Source organism: Nicotiana attenuata, chromosome 9, assembly GCF_001879085.1.
Source record: "Nicotiana attenuata strain UT chromosome 9, NIATTr2, whole genome shotgun sequence".
In the NCBI taxonomy this organism is placed as follows: domain Eukaryota; kingdom Viridiplantae; phylum Streptophyta; class Magnoliopsida; order Solanales; family Solanaceae; genus Nicotiana; species Nicotiana attenuata.
In genome coordinates this window covers 32,213,859-32,232,543 of record NC_031997.1, presented here as the reverse complement: position 1 = coordinate 32,232,543, position 18,685 = coordinate 32,213,859, and positions in this window count along the sequence as shown.

The following is an 18,685-nucleotide window of genomic DNA, read 5'->3' as shown; positions in this document are numbered from 1 at the left end:
TGGTATCTTATGCCTTAGTTACAAGACACCTCCAACTTTAAAGCTTTCAAAACAAACCTTGCAAATTTCATTTCAATGTTTCAATACCAAGGATAACGTGAGCATTCTGATAGTTCATTCTCAAAAACACTTAAGATCAGATGTTATACCTTAATGCAACGTGATTTCAACAAGTTCGACAATTCCGACGAGAATTTTTGGAGTTTTAGCAACGGAGAAATTTTGCGGTTCTAAAGAAATACGGATTTTTTCCTACTCCAGGTATGTTAAGGCTAAGCTCTTTTTTCATTTTAGCATAATCTCGTAATTACACGAGTTTGATAATGAGGCATAAAGAAAAATTCATATCCCGGAATTTACGTGTATTTTTCTAGTTTTGTAAGTTACAATATTCTCTATATCGGATTTTCATATTCATTTGAGTATTTCCTCTTTCTAGTCAAGAGAGCAGAGAGTCTATATATACAGTATTACAGTAATTTCATTACCATCGAGCTATAATCGATGGGCAGGCCCCTATTGGGCAACCTCTGATCAGATGGTAAGTTATATCTTAAGATTACCTTTGACTTTCAGCTACTTGCAGTTATTATATTATCAGTTCAGTTTCAGCTTTCAGTATATTGCCTTACATATTCGGTACATCATTTCGTACTGACGTTCCTTTTCTGGGGGTGCTGCATATCATGCGTGCAGGTTCAGACAGACAGACGTGTAGGCCTCCTCATTAAGTGTTGCCGGAGTTTAGCTGATCGGTAAGCTTCATACCTTTTGGAGTTGTCGGGTCTTGAGCCTTATGTACATCTTATATATATGTATACGTGTTCTGAGTAGGTCTGGGAGCTGTTCCGATCACAGTATATCCATCAGTAGAGGCTTGTAGACATATCCTGTCAGTTAGTGCAGTATGTTGGGCTTGCAGGCCTTGTATGTATATTTGGTTGGTTTGTCAGCTGTAATAATTATGACGGCCTTATCAGCCCAGTTTTATATTGACATTTAGTCAGCATTCGCAGTTGTCTTGCAATGTGGCCCATGGCCAAAGTATGACATCATATGTTCAGAGTCCCTTAGTTGCAAGTTGGTACGCAAGGATAGGTGAGGCACCAGGTGCCGGTCTTGCCCCCATGTTCGGGGAGTGACAAAAGTGGTATCAGAGCAATTCTGTCCTAGGGAGTCTACAAGCTGTGTCTAGTAGAGTCTTGTTTATGGGTGTATCGTGCACCACACTTATAAGTAGGAGGCTACACGGATTTAAGACTGTCACTCTTTCTTCTTACTTTAGATCGTGTGGTAGAGCTCAGTTGTAAGAACTAAATTTGCTAAACTCTATCTTATTCGTAATACGACGATGCCTACATTTAGAAAGATGGTTGGTAAGGGATTGAATGCGGTTGTGAAAGAGTTGAGTCAGAAGAACTCGGTGAGCTTCTGGAAAAGGAGCCTTAAGGCAAGAATATCTATCCACCTTTATGGTGAAAGACAATGAGAGATTCAGAAGATAAATACAAGTTTCAACAAGTAAAGGAAGCAAGGTTAAAGGGGATATGAGGTACCCAGCTAATGAAGATTATCCTTACTTACCATTCAAGAAGAGAGATATAAGCATTTTGAGTTACCTTCAACAGTAATAGAGGTATGTACAATTGGCCACACCGATCTAAGTTATGCTCTATGGGAGCTAACAAATATGGTCTAAGAGAAGGACATAATATCACGATCCGGCTGGGGTTAGAGTGACCCAAAATTGTGGATGAATTGTTTGCGTTAGTTGACATTGCCGAAGGATATTGCAAATGTGCTAATAGATCTCCCTGTGAGACACCCAGATGGTGCACTCTAAAATAGTACATCTAGATATGAGTACTACGAAGATAGGCACTAAAAGCCTGGAAGGGATAAATATTACCTTAGTGTGACTCTCGTCCCTAGTAGAGCGAGGACGTTGAGAAACCCGAAGAGCCAATGAATGAAGCAAGGGGAGCTAAAAGCAAAAGAATGTCTTATTGAAGTATTCACAAGAAAGGGATAGGCAGAAATATTAGCAGTGTAATATGAAGAGAGATAAGGAAGAATTATGAGTAAGATGTGATAGATGGATGACAACGATGGAAAACAAAATGAAATAACAGTATTACATAGTCGATAATCGAGGGAAGGAAAAAAATGAGAGGTGCCAGGCCTGGAGACAACAAAAGAGTATAGGCCCATATAGTCACATCCTCATTTCGAGAAATGAGTTTGCGACTCTAACGGGATTAACAGAAGGAAAAGTTAGACCCCAGAGTAGTAGAAATCGGTATGGACTGGTGAACAAGATAAACTAAACATGAATTAGGAACTGAGTGATTTGATAATAGTCAGCATCGTTAGAATTTCAGATTGCATTTCGGCAATAATAGAATGGACAACAGAAGAAGATCCATGATGAATTCAGAGAATGGTCATTCAGGGAGACGCTTCCCTAAAACAAGCAATATGAGCAAAGTTAAGCTTAAGGGACTGTATGTGCCAGTTACACTAAGTGTCACCATCGCGAATGAGGAATTTTGTTATCCTTGGTACAGAAGGATTATCGCAAGGCGAGTAAGGGTCATTGATAATGTGAAAGGATGCCAAAGATGAAGAGGAAAATCTATAGGCAGGTCGTATAGCTCCAAGTCTTAGTACTCCCCTGGGGGGGGGGATATGGAATAATAAAGGAAGAATGCAATATAAATAAGAAAGGGATGAGATTGCACTTATCCAAATGTTACAGACATGCCATGATTCCAGAACGTTATGTAATCACAATGTCAAAAAAAAGGGAAGGAAGGGTTCCTGCCCGAGATGTTATTGATTGATAAGGATCCAGTACGTGAGGTAAGATAAGACAAGGAAATAACCCAAGAAAGATTACGTGGAATATGGATATGAGGATGGGCCGACGAGTAGTTAGTAGTTGATTCAGGAAGAGCCTAGTCATGACTAGACAAGAAGTTACAGACAAATCAGCAGATCATGCAAGACAAATGTAGTAAACCCCAACATGGAGAATTCAGGCTCACAATAATGTCATTATAATACTTGAGATATATTCAAATAGGAGTCGGGTTAGTTAAAGGTTCCTTATGAGTGTTAAGGGGATAAAAGAAAGTGCCACTAGGAAGGCAGTCAAAATATCAGTACAGAAGCAACCCTACAAGCACAAGGTCACGGAGGTAAGCAACTACGGATGATTATAGGCAAGGAAGGACATCAAAAGGTCCATAATAAGCTCACAGCTTTACAAGAGTCAATGGTTCTCCCGAAGTACTATAACAAAAGGCTAGTTGAGGAAATAAGGAAGAAGGCGTCAACCTAAGCACAACGACCTAATGAGGAAATGGTCGTCTAACAACGGTCTCACAACAACATTGTAAGCACTCCAAAGGAAAGTGGCGCCCACCGTGGCTAATGAACGGGAAGTAAAATTAAAAGTAATATTCGAGATCATATGAGTTGCACGAAAACTCTGGTATGCGTGGGCACTAAGATAAGCTAAGTATGGATACAACAAGGGGGCAGAAAGACCAGGAAAAGTAATAGCTTACGTTGAAAAAAAAGCTAAGGTGGAACGAAAGAAATTATTCGATCAATGATCTAGAGTGGATTACGTTATGAACGTACTTAAGGGTTCAGAGTTTATACATGTAGCATATACAACTGTAGAAGATTCCGGTATATGTTAAAAGAAGGAATTGAGCCCAGGTCATAGACGAAGGATTAAATTGTTAAAGGATTGTATCATGCATATTCCTCAACGCCCATGAAAGGCTAAACAGAATAACTAATACCATGCACCACAAATCGGGAGATAACTTAAGCCGACATAAAGGTCGATCAGAAGAAGGAGGAAACTAAAGAGTTACATCAATTAAGTAAATTAGGAATCCGATTAACGGACCCAGAAGTTATAGGAATCATGATTGAGAACATATCAGAATCACTCTTAATATTAGAGGTGCAAGAGAGATAGCACAACAACCATATTCTATAATAGCTCTACGATAAAGCCAGTTAGATAAATATCAGCCTTACAAGAATTCAGTATGGAGCTCCCACCGGATTGTATAGGCACCAGAGGTGCAAGTATTATAATAGAGCTTCAAATGGTGAATGTGATTTATACCTATGTGGGAGGGAGGTTATGAAAGAGAGATAGAAGAATGTGAGGTGATATTTTAAAGTAAGTAAGGTAAAGGTGAACAACGTACGAAATACTCAAGTATAGAAGGATGAGAGTGGTCCATACTTTAGGTAAAAGACTAAAAGTGCTGGGATTCAGTATTCAGGAATGATAGCAGCATCATCAGTGGCATACCTTCCAGCCTATGGTTCCTAAGTACCGAAAGGTCTAATTAGAGAGTAAAAGAAGAGTTAGAGATGATACGATGTCTCGCTTGATGTTCCAGAAAAGCATAAGGGAATCGATCGCAAGCTAAAGCATGATAGAACGACAAGGTTTTAGAAAGACAAGTGGAAGGATAAGAAGAAGGCAAGTGAGAAGGTGACGAAAATGGATAAGTCCTCGGGATTAAGCCCGTGAAAACAAAGGAGCTGATGGTTCCTCTAAGATATAGAAAACTCAATATAGCCTGAATGAACTCAAAGGAGTCTAAGACTAGTGGCATTTAGAAAAGATGGAATGCTGCCCTGGTAGCAGAATAAGGGTGTAAATGTGATAAATAAAGGATGACGTTTGAGCCTTCGCTTGAGTAATGATTTGAAGAAGAAAAAAAGGGGGAAAAAGATTTCATGAACTATAAGGGGCTAAAATACCCATATAAGGTGAGTCACATTGGGATGCTACAAAATACGGTAATGGAAGTATAGCATCACCCCTAGGTAAATCAATCCAATTACTCCAGATGTCCTCGATGAGATGCAAGCCCTAGCGGGATGATGAATCAACATTAAGGTGGATCAACAACAGATTGATAAAAGCTCAACAGTATGAGATGAGATTAGACCATCAGTCTTAAGGATAAGCAACGAGAATTAACCTGGAGTTGGTTGCAGACCTTAGTAACGATAAATCGAAGTAAGAATTGTGGTATAATATGGTGTACGTAGATGCAGTAAAGTCATACGAATGGATAACAAGGTCTATGAAATAAGATATAGCCATAATCACGAGTTCTACAAAGTACCGAGCGAAGATCTTCGGTACACCTATAGATGCCCAGAGAGGCATCCTATTAAGCCTTGTATATGTTTACAAAGTAAGGCCTAGAGATTGGCTAAAAGCTGGAGGAAAAAGGAGAGAAGAGTTGCATAGGCACACCTACAGGTCAGTATCGTACAGGCTGCATGATAGAATGTAACAACAGTTACGAGATTGGAAGGATTTCGACCATAAGTCCTGGTGTGAGAAAAAGGCCTAAAGGGGGAATGCCCTGGCCTTTGGACTTATTTACAGAACAGATGCCTAGATGGAAAGAGGAGCACTAAAGTATTTGTAAGAGCTATGGGTTATGAGAATGATAAGTGCATCAGTCAATATTCGAGGACGAATGTACCAAAAGGGGGAATGGTGCTACAACCCGCATTTTCATACGTTAAAGTTTCGTCCTCAGTTAATTGACGTAGACTCGGGGATGAGATTATCTTGAGGTTAGCATATTTATGCTCTTTATACCAAGCATTAAGTGAGTGCCATGAAAGAAAGGGTACACGAATTAAAAAATATGAGTTTTGTTAAAGGTTGTCGAATTTGGATAAAATACGGTCCGAGCTATAATACCCAACACTTATGGACTAGTACCATGCAAGGTACCATATGACCACGGTAGTATGATGTATAAAGTGTATTAAAAATAGGTAGAATTTTAAGTAATTTGAGATAATTTTTAATTATGCGGGTGATTGGTTAGTTACCGGGTAACGGAACATTACCTAATTAACTAATAAGTGGATAAAGATCAATAATTCCCACCTCCAAAAACGTGGCCCTTATTAAGAAAATGACTCTTAGTCATTTTATATTAGGTGGCATCTTAATGCCTTAGTTACAAGACACCTCCAACTTTAAAGCTTTCAAAACAAACCTTGTATATTTCATTTCAATGTTTCAATACCAAGGAATAACGTGAGCATTCTGATAGTTCATTCTCAAAAACACTTAAGATCAGATGTTATACCTTAATCCAACGTGATTTCGACAAGTTCAACAATTCCAACGAGAATTTTTGGAGTTTTAGCAACGGAGAAATTTTGTGGTTCTAAAGAAGTACGGTGTAATTTTTTTCAAGAATATCATACGGATTTTTCCCTACTCCAGGTATGTTAAGGCTAAGCTCTTCTTTCATTTTGGCATGATCTCGTAATTACATGAGTTTAATAACGAGGCATAAACAAAATTCATATCCCGGAATTTACATGTATTTTTCTAGTTTTGTAAGTTACAATATTCTCTTTATCTGGATTTCATATTCATTTGAGTATTTCCTCTTTCCAGTAAAGAGAGCAGAGAGTCTATATATACAATATTATAGTAATTTCATTACCATCGAGCTATAATCGATGGGCAGGCCCCTATTGGGCGACCTCTGATCAGATGGTAAGTTATATACCGATCCTACTATAGCCGAGCGCCTATGAACGAGCCCAGTTGGTCGAGATACAAAGCCTAGTATGGTCGAGCGCCTATGAGCGAGCCTACTACGATAAAGCATCTATATATATATATATATATATACCGAGCCTTATAGGGCCGGACAACTATTTTACTTACTATATTGAGAGTTGAGTCAGTATCAGCCGGTAAGCATATCTTAAGATTACCTTTGACTTCCAGCTACTTGCAGTTATTATATTATTAGTTCAATTTCAGCTTTCAGTATATTGCCTTACATACTCGGTACATTTTTTCGTACTGACGTCCCTTTTCTGGGGGCGGTGCATTTCATGCGTGCAGGTTCAGACAGACAGACGGGTAGGCCTCCTCATCAAGTGTTGCCCGAGTTCAGCTTGATCGGTAAGCTCCATGCCTTTCGGAGTTGCCGGGTCTAGAGCCTTATGCACATCTTATATATATGTATATGTGTTCTGAGTAGGTCGGGGAGCTGTTCCGATCACAGTATATCCATCAGTAGAGGCTTGTAGACATATCCTGTTAGTTAGTGCAGTATGTTGGGCTTGCAGGCCTTGTATGTATATTTGGTTGGTTTGTCAGCTGTAATAATTATGACGGCCTTGTCAGCCCAGTTTTATATTGACACTTAGTCAGCATTTGCATTTTTCTTGCAATGTGGCCCATGGCCAAAGTATGACATCATATGTTCAAAGTCCCTTAGTTGCAAGTTGGTATGCAAGGATAGGTGAGGCACCAGGTGCCGGTCTCGCCCCTAGGTTCGGGGCGTGACAAAACATCACAATCATCCGCGAACATGTCCTTATCTATGCGAACATGAAGAGAAATTATCCATCTGCCAACAAAGATTCTACGGATCGCGTCTAAACCTTCATGAACGCATTGAAGGAAACTAGAAGCATAGAAGATTAGTAGTCTCAACACATGAACAAATGGTCCGAACATAATCTAAAACACACCCGGGGCCCCTGGGACCCCGTCCTAACATACCAGCAAGTCCTATAACACAATACAAACTTGCTCGAAGCCTAAAATCATATCAAACAATACCAAAACCAGGAATCACACATCGATTCAAGCCTAATGAACTAGTGAACTTCCAACTTCTAAAACTAATGCCAAGTCATATCAAACCAACTCTGAATGACCTAAAATTTTGCACACAAGTCATAAATGACACAACGGACCTATTCCAACTTTTGGAACAAAAATCCAACCGCGATATCCATAAAGTCAACTCTCGGTCAAATCTCTCAACCTCTCAAACCTTCAACTTTCCAACTTTCTCCAATTCAAGCCAAAATGACCTACGGACCTCCAAATCAATATCGGTACATACGCCTAAGTCCAAAATCACCATACAAAGCTATCAGAAATAAAAACTCCATTCCGGAGTCGTCTATACAAGATTCAAACTCCGGTCAACTCTTTCAACTTTAGCTTCCAACATTGGGACTAAGTGTCTCAATTCACTTCGAAACTTCCCTGAAACCAATCCAACCACCCCGACAAGTCACATAACCACAAATGAACATAGAGGAGGCAATAAATAGGGGAACAGGGCTAGAATACACAAAATGACTGGCCAAGTCGTTACATCCTCCATTTCTTAAAACAAACATTCATCCTCGAACAAGTATGGAGACATACCTAAAATGCTGAAAAAGTGAGGATAATGTTACGTTTATCATGCTTGGTCTCCCAGGTCGCCTCCTCGACTGGTTGACCACTCCATTGAACCTTCACTGAAGCAATGTTCTTTGACCTCAACTTTCAGACCTCCCTGTCCAAGATGGCTACCGGCTCCTCAACATAAGTCAAATACTTGTCTAGTTGGACTAAGATGAAATCTAAAACATGGGACATATCACTGTGATACTTCCAGAGCATGGAAACATGTAACACTGGGTGAACTGCAGATAAGTTGGGTGGCAATGCAAGCTTGTAGGCCACCTTCCACACTCTCTCGAGGATCTCAAAAGGACCAATATACCTAGGGCTCAACTTTCCCTTCTTCCCGAACCTCATCACACCCTTCATGGGTGAAGCCCGGAGCAAAACCCTCTCTTAAACCATGGATGCAACATCGCGAACCCTCCGATCAGCATAACTCTTCTGCCTAGAGTGTGCTGTACGAAGCCGATCCTGGATCAACTTGATTTTTTCCAAGGCATCTCTAACAAAATCTATGCCCAACAACCTAGCCTCACCCGGCTCAAACCAACCAACCAACTGGAGAATGGCACCGCCTCCCATATAGGGCATCATAAAGAGCCATATGAATACTCAATTAATAGTTGTTATTGCATGCGAACTCTGCGAGTGGCAAAAACTGATCCTAAGAACCCCCAAATTCCATAACACTTGCACGAAGCATATCCTCTAATATCTAAATGGTGCGCTCGGACTGCTCATTCATTTGTAGGTAAAATATTGAACTGAACTCAACCCGTGTGCCTAGCTCACGCTGCATAGATCTTCAGAAGTGCGATGTAAACTGCATGTCCTGTTCAGAGAGAATGGATACCGGCACACCATGAAGTCGAACAATCTTGCAGATATAGATCTGAGCCAGCTGCTCTGAAGAATAGGTAGTCACCACCGAAACGAAATGAGCCGACTTAGTCAACCTATCCACAATCACCCATACAGTGTCAAATTTCTTCAATGTACATGGGATCCCAACTACGAAGTCCATGGTAGCATGCTTCAATTTCCACTCAAGAATCTCAAGTCTCTAAAGCAAACCGCCTGGTCTTTGATGCTCATACATCACCTGCTAACAATTTACGCACCAAGCCAGATACTCTACTATATCTTTCTTCAGTCTCCTCCACCAATAGTGTTGTCTGAAATCCCAATACATCTTAACGACACCCGGATGAATGGAGTACTGCGAACTATGGGTCTCCTGAAGGATCAACTCACGTAACCCATCTACAATGGGCACATATAACCGGCCTACATCCATAACACGCCATCATCTTCGATAGAAACATCCTTGGCATAGCCGTGCTGTATCGTGTCCTTAAGGACAAGCAAATGGGGGTCATCATACTGATGCTCTCTGATGAGCTCATATAATGAGGACCGAGAAACCATGCAAGCAAGAACCCGACTGGGCTCTGAAACATCCAATATAACAAACTAATTGGATAAGGACTGAACATCTATGGCTAGTAGCCTCTTTGTTTTCGCTAGATATGCCAAGCTGCCCATACTCTCCACCTTTCTACTTAAGGTGTCGGCCACCACGTTGGCCTTCCAAGGATGATAGATAATAGTGATATAATAGTCTTTAAGCAACTCTAACCATCTCTATTGCCGCAAGTTAATATCTTTCTGCTTGAAAAAATGGTGGAGACTCTGGTGGTCGGTATAGACCTCACATGGGACACCGTACAGATAGTGCCTCAAAATCTTCAATGCATGAACAATAGCTTCTAATTCCAAGTCGTTGAATGGATAATTCTTCTCATGAACCTTCAGCTACCAAGAAGTGTAGGCAATCACCCTATCGTCTTGCATCAACACCGTGCCAAGCCCAATAGGCGATGCATCTAATACACAATGTAAGACCCCAAACCCATAGGCAACACCAATACTAGATTGTAGTCAAAGCAATATTGAGCTTTTGAAGGCTTGACTCACAGTCCTCAAACTACCTGAAAAGAGGACCTTTCTAGGTCAATCTGATCATAGGTGCAATAATGGATGAGAAGCCCTCTACGAAACGGCAATGATATTCGGCCAAATGAAGAAAAATCCGAATCTCAGTAGCTGAAGACTCTCTGGGCCAACTCTGAATCACCTCAATCTTTTTCGAATACTGTATATGGTAAAATCGGAGGGTCAAATTTCCCGTCGTTGTGATGGCTCGAGAGCATATTTCATAGGTTCGAGGCTATGATCGAAGTTCACCCTCGAGGCCTACCGACGCTCGACCACGAGGCGGTGCAGACCAACGGTTATAGTGAAAAAGTGGGGAGTTCCCTAGGCGCATATCTAGAGCTGATAACGTCTAGTGAGCTATGCTCAGATCCGAATCATGGCCTCAACTAGCTGTCCCATCTCCGTATCTTTTGTAATTAATGCATTAGTACTATGTTGGAGTTTTTCCTCCTGTATAAAGGGGATCCCTGTCATTTTGTATCTATATGTTGCTCCATACTAAAATATACAAGAACATTCTCTCTGCTCTCTAACATATTCTCTTGAGTTCATTACTTCATTTATTGCTTACATTCATTGTGTTTTATTTATTGTTCATAATTTATTGCTTATTATCGGTGATAGCTCCCATCCGAGCCTCAGACTCGACCCCGAGGTCCTCGAATAAGCAAGCTCAAGGCCCCGATTATTAACCATTCGGTTCGTTTATCACTTTGCTCTCAAGCTCTAATCTCGTTTCTAAGTATTTCACATAGCATCAACTACTTAAAAACTAGCATAAAAAAGATCACGTATTTTTAGAATCCCATAATCAAATTTAATTATTATTACCATTTTCACGGTAAACAGTTTGGCGCCCACCGTGGGGCTAAAAATAATAGTGATTATTTTCTTGCTGGTTTTACTACACAACGCAAGTTATCTTTCACACTTTTTCTTGCCCAAGATATTCGATTTCAGGTCAAAATGCCTAACTCAGTAAATAAAGGTGAAAACAACAATCCTGAGGACCACGGAGAGAATAGTGTGAATGTTCCAGCTGTTGGCGTACCACCGCAAAACCCTAAGGGTACGCCGGAACCAATTCCCGAATTTACGACCTCACACAACACCCAACACGGTAATGACGGTCCTCACATTAGCAAGGGAGCACGCCGAGAGATTCAGCAGGAAATCCGAAAAAATTCGACATGGGCTGAGAGAGAGGTTCCTCAGCATGTCGTTCATATGATCATCGGGGGGACCGACATTCCCCAAGGACCCTTGATCAAATGGATAAAAATGTGCGCTGCAATAGAAGGGTCGATTCGAGACCACGTGAACAAAGACACCCTTGTATTCAGTGAGGAAGATTTTGGTAACTTAACACAGCCACACAACGATGCTCTGGTAATTTCATTTCTTTCAAATAAAATTCAAATTAAACGTGTGCTTCTGGACCCAGGCAGCTTAGCCAACGTAATCAGGTCAAAGGTAGTAGAACAGCTCGGGCTGCTTGATCAGATCATACCCGCCTCCCGGGTCCTCCACGGCTTCAACATGGCCGGTGAAATAACGAAAGGGGAGATCGCCCTCTCGGTTGACATGTCCGGTACAGTTCAGAACACCAAGTTCCGCGTCATCGGTGGTGACATGAGGTACAATGCACTGCTTGGCAGGCCGTGGATACACACCATGAGGGCAGTGCCATCAACTCTACACCAGATGATGAAGTTCCCAACAAAGGATGGTATAACAACCATATATAGAGAGCAGCATGCGGCAAAAGAAATGTTCGCGGTTTATCAGGAGGCGCCGAATCCTATACGCTCTACCCCAGATGAGTCTGGGAACGTACAAACACCCGAAGATGATGAAGAATATTTCCTCGCCCCCGAAGAGTCGGATGCAATGAAATTGACAATTGAAGAGCTGCAGGAAGCTATTTTGATCGAGCATCTCCCTGATCGGAAGGTATACCTGGGAATGGGATTAACCACCGAACTCAGGAAAAAACTCATTCAATTCCTTATTAATAACATCGACTGTTTTGCTTGGTCCCACTTAGATATGACAGGTATCCGCCCGGAAATAACCACCCACCGGTTGAGTGTAGACCCCAGGTTTAAACCGGTCAAACAAAAATGAAGAACCCAGTCCGAAATAAAACACGCATTCATCAAGGATGAGGTAACGAAACTCCTTTAAATAGGGTCTATTAGAGAGGTAAAATACCCCGAATGGCTGGCCAACGTGGTAGTAGTGCCCAAAAAGGGAAATAAGTTAAGAATGTGTGTAGATTATAAAGACTTGAATAAGGCATGCCCCAAGGATTCATTCCCATTGCCCAACATCGATCGCCTGATCGATGCCACTGCCGGCCACGAGACCCTCACCTTTATCGACGCCTACTCGGGGTATAATCAAATTCAGATGAACCCTGAGGACAGGGAAAAGACTTTGTTCATCATGAAGTATGGTACCTACTGTTACAATGTAATGCCCTTCGGGCTGAAAAATGCAGGGGCCACATACCAACATCTAGTTAATAAAATGTTCGAGCATCAAATAGGCAAATTCATAGAAGTTTATATTGATGACATGCTAGTTAAATCCCTGCGCGCAGAGGACCATTTGTCTCATTTTCAGGAAACATTCGACATCCTCAGAAGTTACAACATGAAGCTTAATCCCGAGAAATGTGCCTTCGGAGTAGATTCGGGCAAATTCTTAGGCTTCATGGTGTCGAACAGGGGGATCGAGATCAACCCCGATAAAATCAAGGCCATCGAAAAAATCACGGTGATAAATAATGTAAAAGCAGTACAACGGCTGACAGGATGGATAGCGGCTCTAGGCAGGTTTATATCGAGGTCATCGGACAGAAGCCATCATTTCTTCTCTTTACTCAAAAAGAAAAACAACTTCGAATGGACCCCAGAATGCCAACACGCCTTGGAAGAATTGAAGCGATATTTGACCAGCCCACCTTTGCTCCACACGCCAAAGGAGGATGAAACACTGTATTTGTACCTGACTGTATCTGAGATAGCGGTAAGCGGTGTGCTGGTTCGAGAAGAGCAAGGTACGCAATTCCCTGTCTATTATGTAAGCCATAACCCTGGGGGATGCCGAAACCAGGTATCCGTACCTGGAAAAACTCTTGCGCTAATAAGAGCATCACGAAAATTGAAGCCTTATTCTCAGTGCCACCGTATTTGCATTTTAACAACGTACCCTCTCCGTAGCATATTGCACAAGCCCGAATTATCGGGCCGATTCGCCAAATGGGCCATCAAACTCGGGGGATATGATATCGAGAATCAAGCCTGAACAACCATCAAGTCCCAAATTCTGGCAGACTTCATGGCCGACTTCTCGCCTTCCCTCGTGCCCGAGGTAGAAAAGGAGATCTTACTAAAAATGGGCACATCTTTCGGGGTGTGGACCCTGTTCATCGACGGTGCCTCGAACATTAGAGGATCCAGATGCGGTATAGTCCTGAAGCCACCTACGGACGACATGATCAGGCAATCTATAAAAACTGCAAGGTTGACTAACAACGAAGCCGAGTATGAGGCTATGATTGCAGGTCTAGGATTGGACAAAAGCCTGGGAGCTGAGATCGTTGAGGCAAAATGCGATTCACTCTTGGTAGTAAATCAGGTAAATGGGAGCTTTGAGGTCCGAGAAGACAGGATGCAAAGATACTTGGACAAAATCCAAATCACATTGTGCCATTTCAAAGAATGGACCCTGGTCCATATACCCGAGAGCAGAACAGCGAGGTCGATGCCCTCGCTAACCTGGGATCATCCGTCGAAGAGGACGACCTACTCCCCGGGGCCGTTGTTCAGCTATCCAGATCAGTAGTCGAGGAAGGTCATGCCGAGATTAACTCCACTAGCCTAACATGGGACTGGAGAAATAAATATATTGACTATCTGAAAGACGGGGAAACTACCCACGGATCTAAAAGAATCGAGGGTCCTGCATACCAAAGCAGCCCGATTCTCGCTCGATGAAAGTGGAACTCTCTACAGGAGAACCTTTGATGGCCCTCCAGCCGTATGCTTGGGGCCAGGAGATACCGATTATGTGCTCCGAGAGATCCACGAGGGGACCTGCGGAAATCACTCCGGAGCCAATTCCTTAATTCGAAAAATAATCAGGACAGGCTACTATTGGGACAACATGGAAAAAGACACTAAGAAATTCGTCCGAAAGTGCGACTAATGCCAGAAATTTGCCCCTATGATTCACCGACCCGGGGAAAATACATTCAGTCTTATCGCCATGGCCGTTCATGAAATGGGGAATGGACATCGTCGGACCTCTACCAACGGCGCCAGGTAAAGCTAAATTTATTTTATTTATGACTGACTATTTCTCAAAATGGGTTGAAGCGCAGGCCTTCGAGAAGATAAGAGAGAAAGAAGTCATTAACTTTATCTGGGACCACATTATGTACCGATTCGGGATTCCTTCCGAGATAACATGCGATAATGGGAGGCAGTTCATCGGGAGCAAAGTAATGTAGTTCCTTGAGGATCACAAAATCAAGAGAATCCTGTCGACGTCTTACCACCCGTGTGCAAACGGCCAGGCAGAGTCCACAAACAAAACCATCATCAAAAACTTAAAAAAGAAGTTGGAAAGCGCTAAGGGAAAATGGAGAGAAATATTGCCCGAAGTGCTATGGGCATATTGAACAACTTCAATATCAAGCACAGGGGAGACACCTTTCTCCCTAGTGTATGGCACCGAAGCCTTGATACCAGTAGAGGTCGGGGAGCCAAGCGCCAGATTCCGACACACCACTAAAAGCTCTAACAATGAGGCCATGACTACGGCCCTCGAATTATTAGATGAAAAGCGAGAGTCCGAATGGTCGCACAAAAGCAAAGAATCGAAAGGTATTATAACAGGAGAACAAACCTCCGACATTTCAAAGTCGGGGACTTGTTCCTAAGGAAAGTCACCCTCAACACCCGAAACCCTAATGAAGGAAAGCTAGGCCAAAATTGGGAAGGACCGTACCGCGTCCTCGGAGTAATCGGAAAAGGGTCCTACAAGCTCGGTACCATGGAAGGCGACCAACTTCCAAGCAACTGGAACGTATCAATGCTAAAACGATACTACTGCGTGTCTGGCGAAAGATTCTGAAACACCCTCAAGCTCAAGGACCCCAGGCTCTTAAAAGCATGCATTGCACTCTTTTCCTTCGACCGGATTTTGTCCCTAGAAAGGTTTTACCGGCAAGGTTTTTAACAAGGCATCTTCCATATGCTGCCTAAGGAAGACTCAACAAATATTCAAGGTTTATTTTGCAATCAACCTCGAATACTGGGGGGCATCCCCCCGGAAGGTCACCTACTCGGAGAAGCCAAGATACATCAAATGGGGCCTCGATAGGAAAATAATGTACTGGGCCAAACGGTCGAACGAACCGTGTTCGCATAGCTACTTGTACCAAGTGATCAAAGAATACTTCCCAAAAGCATTCTACGTTTCAAGAAAGCAAGATATTTTTTGCAAAAAATGGCTCCAAAGCCAAAAATGTCCCGAATACGCGGGGACTAGCGTCGACAACTCGAAATGATACGACCCTCGGGTCGGAGCTCCTAACTCATGAACCCTCAAAGAGGCAACCTTGCCATAAATATCACCATAAGTCCCGAGATGGTACCCGATCTCGAGGACCTCCATCAAAAGAAGATAGGCTCCAAGAAGCCACTAATATCACTACCAGTCCCGAGATGGTACCCGATCTCGAGGACCTCCATCGAAAGAAGTTAGGCTGTAGGAGGCCAATGCCATCCTAACTCATAAACCCTCAAAGAGGCAACATCGAGATCGCAAAATGGATCCAAATCCAAAGACGTCCCAAACACTCGGGGATTGCCGCCAATCACCATCTCCATCACAATGGATCCCGAGGCGAGAAATCCTCGATAACTCGGGGATTGCCGTTAATCGCCATCTCCATCACAATGGCTCCCGAGCCGAGAAATCCTCGATAATTCGGGGACTGCCATCAATTGCCATCTCCATCACAATGACTCCCGAGCCGAGAAATCCTCGATAACTTGGGGACTGCCGTCAATCGCCGCCTCCATCGACTTATCAAAAATCCGAGTCCATAAGACCCCAAATGGGAAGACTCGGTCTTGTAAGACTTGTATAAGGCAACAACAATATTTGTAAGACCTCAAGCAAGGCATGAACCACACTTGTACCAAGTGACAATATCTGTAAGACCTCGAGCAAGGCATGAACCATACTTGTACCAAGTATCCAAAATTGTATGACCTCAAAGGCATGTAAAACTTGTAAGACCTTACTAAAGGCATAAACTCGATCTCAAAGTTAAGGCTATATATCGAACTTGTAAGACCCCTAAAAGGCATACCCTCGATATAGACACCGAAACTACTTCACTCGGGACTAAAAGGCTCCGGCCAAACACAAATGACTACGGTCACAAGGCTGTACCAGCTAAGCTAACGCGATTCAGGGACACCCGACCGTCACTACAAAATTACAGTCCTTTATTTACTTCGAATCTACTTCGAAAAGAACCGGTTAAATAGGCTACCCTCGACATAGGCAAAAGAGCTTCGACCATGTCAGATGCTAAACACTGGCTTCGAGATACTCAGCTTCCGAGCCAAACCTCCCGAGGTGCTCGATCATCGCCATATAATGACTCACAATCGAAGGTTTTTATTAAACCATTGAAGAGTCAAGCAAACACTATATCAAAAAAATCCTTATCGAGGGAAAAATATAGCCCACACATAAAAGGTCGCATCGACCCAAGGCGTAAGAGCCATTGTCGCTAGCCCACACATAAAAGGTTGCATCGACCCAAGGCGTAAGAGCCATTTTCATCAGCCCACACATAGAAGGTCGCATCGACCCAAGGTGTAAGAGCCATTGTCGCTAGTCCACAGAAAAGGTCGTACCGACCCAACGCGTAAGAGCCTAAGGGCCAGCTTTAAATTTCTAAACTTGAGGGTCGAATGAGCTCGAGTCGAAACCCGATTCGAAGACTGAACCCAAAACAGTTAACTAAATATGCCTAAGAGAAAAAGCGTAAGGGTCACTGTCACCAGCACATACAAAAGGGCGTACCGACCCGATGCGTAAGAGCCACCGTTGCCAGCACTAAAAACAAAGGGGAGGAGAAGTGATAAAGAACGAAAAGCCTTTTATACATATTGCTCACAGAGGCATTCTTACAAGGCATGTAAAAACCTTTACAAAGAAGGGACAAAACAGAACCCTAATCTATCATCGAGCCTACATCTTCGATGGCTCCGCTGGAGGTTGCGCCCCAACGGTTCCGGCTCCAACTTCGGGTCCTCAAATGGCCTCTTCCCCTCCGTGGGCTCCACCTTTGTTCTCATCATCTCCTAATCCACTACCCGACGCACCTCCAGAAGCAAACAGGGCAGCACCTTCCTTTTCCAGGGTCTTCACCCTCTCGAGCTCAGCAGACAAAGTGATACCTCCTGCTTGTATATCTTCGAGAGTCCGCCTCCGAGATTCTAACCAAGCATGCTCCAAAACTCGAGTCAATTTCAACTCGGCCTCCTCAGGCGCTCTCCCGGCTTGAGCACTTATCGCAACGACATCCTCTTTATGTAAAGATATAAGCGCCTCCGCTTCAATTTTGATCCCGGATAGTGCAGCTACTAACTTAGAATGAAGACCTCTATACTTGTCACTGTATGCCCTCGCGTCATGAAGCTGATGCCCGACTAAGGCTATTTTTTCCTGGAGGGTATCCCTCTCAGAAGATATCTCTCTCACGCGCCACTTGAGTTCGAGAACTTCGAAGTCTTTGGCTCGGAGCTCCTCCCTAAATAGGGCGCTTTCCTCCCCAAACTGCAAAATCCAGTCTAAAAAATGTCAAAACGCTGGGATCTGGCAAACAGTCGGGCCATAGCGAACGAAAACTAGGTAACCTGCTCAACAAGGCAAGTCTTCTCATGATCATGACGGGCCACCTCATCCTGAAGCCGGGCGAAAGTCTGATTATAAAGCGCCCAGGCCTGAAGCATGAAAAAGACAAGTTAGAAAGATAAAGATCAGGGTGACAGGTAGGACTTACGAGAACTACCTGCTAGCAGAGCCTGTTCATCTCACTGAAGACGAGCGAAGCCTCGAACTCGGGAGTCCCCCCAGAAGCGGCTAAAGGCTTCTCAAGCGCATCTCTGCTTCCGACAGGCACCCTCGCATCAGAAGGTTCTTCATTTCGGACAGCTTGTTTTCCCCTAGGAGGTGAGATTCTTCCCTGAGGAGAGTCACTCACCACGATAACACCAACAGGGCCACTCCGAGTCGCCTCTTGTCCCTGCAGAGCTCCAGCACCGTTTTCCTCCGAACTGCCTACCGAATACATCTCGGCTCGAG